This window comes from Humulus lupulus, chromosome 7, assembly GCF_963169125.1.
Source record: "Humulus lupulus chromosome 7, drHumLupu1.1, whole genome shotgun sequence".
Lineage (NCBI taxonomy): Eukaryota > Viridiplantae > Streptophyta > Magnoliopsida > Rosales > Cannabaceae > Humulus > Humulus lupulus.
This window is the reverse complement of record NC_084799.1, coordinates 122712813-122718786: the sequence shown is the minus strand read 5'-3', so window position 1 is coordinate 122718786 and position 5974 is coordinate 122712813.

Sequence of the window (5974 nt, the reverse complement as noted above, 5' to 3'; positions counted from 1 at the left end):
CTCCCCACAAATCTGGCATTAAAGTTTGCAAACAGAAGAATGGGGAGGTGAGGATGAAGAATTTTGAAAGTTTTTTAGAATAACGCTGGTCGAGTATAAAAGTTAAGCTTTTATACAACAGCATTCTAACAAAAAACTAAAAAATTTTGCACGAACAGTTTGAGAAACAAATCAAAAGTGAAAGCAAAAAGTTTTTTGAAAAATCTTTTTCAACTCCTTTTAGGGCGGGAAAAACTTGGTTTTTCGGCTATCATAAAGATCGAATATTTACTTCGGTTTTACGTCCTAGAGTCGTGATCTTAACTATCAAACTAACTCGTAACTCCTTAGTAACAGAGAAATATCATTCAATACAGTATCACCCATTAAACCCCCTATTGACATGCATCTTAACCAAGAAGCGAATGAACCCAACAGTCAGTCTACAGAAGCATGCACGACAAAAATATAAAGCATAAGAGTCCAGAAACTTACCAGGATGAAGATCGTGGAGATTTGAGAAATTTTTTGGGCGTCAAAGAGCTCACGGACTGAATCTTGAAATGCTGATGGAGGGTCTCCAGAGGAAGACAGGGGCTCTGGTATTAGGGTTTCTTGAAAGAGTGATGGCTTGCGTAAAAAGAAAAAGGAGACTTTGAAGAGGCTATATATATATTTTGTCCGTAAGCATTAAAAGGAAGTAATCATCACCTTCCCCTTTTTCGAAGCATGGGGAAGGGTGACAGCCGTCGAAAGGTTACTTGGGAAGCAAAAAGCCGTGATTAGACAAGGGTAGGTTGCTTTTTCCAAGATTGCATGAAGTGTTCTGACAGGTCTGGTGGGGTAACCGAAGGGTCGTTTCCTCAATAGTTTATTTATTGCTCGTAATAAATAAACTTGGGGGTAAAATGTTATCCAAAAAATAGGCACGAATGACGTGGCAAAATATTTCTGGACACGTGGCTGACACCTTGCGGAATTCTGCTAGGGTATCGACTAGTAAAGACATTGCAAGCAAAAGGCAATTGAAGTTTACCTGCGACCAGTATGGTCGCAGGTTCCGCGTGTCTCGCGATAATTTTATAAAGATCTTAGTTAATCCCGAGATTGACTCCCATGATTTTCTGAGTATCCGATTATTTATGAAAGAATATATGTAACAAATTAATGTAATCCCCCTTTGAGCCTATAAATAGAGAAAGTTAGCTCATGGAAGGGACTTTTGGCTTTCTAATTATCTGAGATTAGAGTTATTCTATTTGAGAGATTGTTTTCTTCTTCAGAGGTGGGTGAAACTCATTGAACCCTAGTTCTTTGATCACTCCTTTGAATACTATATCAATAGAAGTTCAAGTGGACGTAGGTCATTACCAGATCCTGGGGCCGAACCACTATAAACTCTTGTCTTCTTTATTGTTTTTGTCATCACATTCATTTCAACGTATTTGTCCACATAAAGCATAATTGACTCCTTGTCAGTTGGCCAAAATCAGGGTCAACAAACTAAATAAATAAAACCAATTTATTTAATTAAATAATAAAACCAATTTATTAATTAAATAATTAAACAAATTTAACAATTTCCATAGTCTCCAAAATGTAAAAAAAACAAAACATAAGTAGTATTGTTTCCAAAAAATTTTAAAAAAAACAACACAAAATATCAATAAGTTCAAAATAATAATATAATAAAACTAAATGTCATCAAAATCAATTCCAAAGCCATTATTGTCGGGCTGTTGTGGTGGCTGAGGCGGTTGCTGTTGTGGTGGTTGTGGTTGTTGTGGCTGAAAGTTTGCCATCATTGACTGTATCATATTCATGTCCAAGTTGACACACTGAAATTGTGGATCTTGGATGTTCGGATTTGTTGCTTGCAAAAATTGTTGCATTTCTTGTTGTTATGGGTCATAAAGGCTTGATTGAAGTGTTGAATTATGGACTGGAAAGCCTCGGGTGGTACCATTGGAGGGCCGACTATGGTGGACGGAAACGGTGATGCCTCTAATTGTGAAGAGGATCCAGTGGCAATTCAGGCAAATGTACTAGGGCCCTTCAACTTGCGTCCAATACCTCGGTTGTGGCCACGACGTTGAACAAGTACTTTTGAGACGACTTGTGTCTCATTGACAGTGGCACTTCCTACTGAAAATTCAGATTAAGATTGAGATTGTGTCTGGACTTCTTGCTGCAAGGCATCCTACAATTTAGAAATAAGACAATTAATACATAATATAATTGAATAATATACATATATACAAAATTTATAAAGTTACTTACATATGCATCCTTAGCATTCGTGTTCACCCATCCACGTATCGGATGATTGTGCATGTCATGGAACGTATTGATAATGTTGGGCAGTTCCTTAGTCTAAAGATTCATCTTTAGAAAACAAAATTTAACAAAATCTCAGTCAAATATTGAAATTATTATTAAGATAACTTAAAATATTTCAAATTATCTATATATTTTTATTTACCTTCTTAAATCGAGCAGAAGCATAAGAAGTTGATCCATGGAGACTTGGATACTTCTGTTTTGCTCTGTTGGCAGTATTTTCCTTTGAACGTGCCATGAAATGTGGAGTGGTGAAAAGGTCAACCAACTTCTGCCAACTCTCGTTGTCCATGTCCTCTGGTGGATTCATTCTATCTATCTCAATACCATCATACCCTCCATGTTCATCGAAGTGTCTTTTCTTGTGACCTTTTCTATCCTTGTAGCGATCCTGAAACTCTCGCTCAATCCCGATCTCTATTAGTCGCCACTCAAGGAGAGCTTGGGGGAGAATGAAAAATTCCTTAAAAAAATGGTGAGTTTTTTTAAATTATAAAAAAAACATTACATGTGAATAAGTTGATAAATTTACCTCAAGTTTTTGCATCAATCCTATCTTGTGCTCATCCGGAACACTCTCCCATGAGTCATAATATAACGGTACATGGTGAACAATAAGGTTACCAATAAGTCTCGTGAACAATATCCCAAAATCACCAACTGCTTTGTGGGTTCCCTCGTTCAGATCAAATTGTAGAGCCAACAGACCTTTATTGTTTTTGACGAGCTGCTACAAATTTTTGGATCTAGACTGACCTCTTCTTTTTGCGGTCGCCTCTACATATGTTAGTTAAAAAATAAAATAATAACAATTTGTTATTTATTGATAAAAGATAGACTAATTATAGTATATTACATGTCTCACAAGAAGTAGGAACTCGTGTGGGGTCTAGAGGAGGATCACCCGCTCCATCACCGCCATGAGAATGAGCAACAATAGCAGACTTATCTTTTCAGTTTAAAGAATTATTAACTTAAAATCAGTTATAGTTGGAGGTTAATTATATAACTTAAATAATTTTGATAATGCATTTGAAACTATTGAAAAACAAACATTGTTGAGAAAATTCATATATTGATTGAAAAGTCTTGAAATTAAAACATACACATTAAACATAAAAATATGAATATGCATAAGAAAGTATTATTCCTCATCAATGTCGATTCCACATCATCTGTACTTTCTAAATAATCTTCACTAATTTTGTCATCATCATCCACATCCGGAACAGATCGAGACGTTTCCCCAATTATGCTGGTGTGACTAGGTCGATCAAAATGCATAATCTCCAACTGTCCTAATTCCACAGTGACTACAAAATTTGATGAAGTGCTATCATGCACGACATCGACCTCGTTATTATCATCGATACTTGGATGATCCCAGATCTTTCGAAGATTGACTTCTTCTACTACCTTCCAATTTTTGTTTCTAGAAGGATCTTCCAAGTAGAAAACTTGTTTTTCTTGAGTGTCGAGAATAAACTACTCATTCTTGTACCATTCAGAATTAATCATGATACTAGTTATTTTATTCTCAGTCACATTTTGACCCTTGCTTGCATCGGCGTTGAACCATTTGCATCGAAACAATACTACCGAGTAACCATGGGAATATCATAACTCTACAATCTCCTCAAGTTGGTCATAGAAAGTGAAACCATCGGTTCCTGGCACCGAAACTTCACTATTTTTAGTGGTACGTCTTTCGTCATGACTATGTACCAAAATCTTCACATTGTTAACAATGCAAGCCATGTAGGAGTATGCATTCTGATTGAACCTGTATGCTAAAGCAAATCATTCATCAGTACACTCAGTTGACTGTACTTGTCACAAACGATCCATCTATAAAGTATGATAAAAAAAAAACACAATGAGATGAGTATTAATCGATACAAATTTCGTGAGAATTCTAGAGTTTTGATAATTTGCCTTCAATTTAAACCAGCTAGGGAAATATTTTTGAAGATTTATGTTTGGATTTTCTCGAAGGCATTCACTGTATAACACAAGGATTAAGGTAAGATAACAGTTTGCTATGAATTAAATTTAATGAATTCATATATGTGTTGAGCTACTTACTCCATATATTGTTGGATTTAAGGGAAATTGTTGAGTACAAACCACTTCACTTCTTTTCAATGATGATAGTCAAGGGATATGATTTTCTTTTTGCTACTTGGATGACAGTGTGATTCAAAAACTGACAACTGTCTTTTAGGAATAAAAATATATGCATTTCTTTTCGGACGATTAAATTTAGTCTGTACGCTCTGAAGATATTGCAAACAAAAAGTCAAAGCTTCATCGACAACATAACCTTCCGCTATAGAACCTTCAGGGCTCACCTTATTCCTGACATAATTTTTCAACTTCTGCATATATCGCTCAAACGAATACATTCACCTCATGTAAACTGGTCCTCTGATGATAGCTTCTTGCGGTAAATGAAGAATTAAATCAATGATTATGTAAAAAAAAGGGCTTGAGGAAAAATTAACTCTAACTTGCACAAAATTTTTATTACTTGATCTTCTGCATTCTCCATGTCCTCAACAAGCAATGTTCGAGCACAAATTTGCTTAAAGAAATTGCAAAGTTCAATGATTATCTTCGAAATAGACTTATCCAAGTAGCCTCGAACTCCTACCCGCAACAGATGTTGCTTAATAATGTGACAATCATTGGATTTCAACCCAATAATGTTGTCATCATTATCAGTTACTTAGAGAAATTTGAACCGAAGCCATCAGGAAGTCTAACTTCTTTTACGAACTAACAAAAAAAACTGTCTATCATCCACTATGAAAGAGTACATAGGATGTGGTTTGATCAATTCATACCGTCTTCCTTGAGGTGCAACTCTTCTCGGATACCCCAATTCTTCAAGTCTACTCGTGCGTTGGTGGTATCCTTAGATTTCTCATTCATAAAAAAAGAACCGAGTAAACTGTCACAAATATTTTTCTCTACATGTATCACATCTAAATTGTGCTTCAATTCAAGTTCAGACCAGTAATCAAGTTCAAAGAAAATACTCTTTTTACTCCAATTAAGCTCTTTTGGATCTCGCTTTCTTTTCACACCCCTGAAACTGACATGTTTACCCGAAAAATGATATGGAACATGCACTAATTTTTCCAGTATGTCTTGACTACTGAATTTTCTTGGAGAACGTCATTTTTCATAATTCTCATAAAAAAGGCGAGTCTTCCTCCACTTATGCATAGAAGATAAGAATCTTCTATGACCAACATAAGCCTTCTTCCTAATTACCCAACATGAAGGAGTGTCTTTGTTGCATGAAGGACATGCCATAAATCCTTGGCCACTACAACCAGGCAAACTACGACGGGCTAGAAAATCATTGATAGTCCATAATAGTGTTGCACGCATACTGAATACAGTATTCATTGCAACGTCTCTGGTTTGAAGTCCTTCATCCCACAACTCATTCAATTCGTCTACCACAAGCCTAAAAAAGGCTTCCATGTCCTTCCCAGGTGATTTCAGACTATGAATCAATAAGGTCAACATGAATGATGACTCTTTTATGAACAACAAAGGAGGCATATTGTACGTGTAGAACATTACCGGCCACATGCTGTAAGATAGACGCATTTTACCAAATATATTAACACCATCAGCAGCC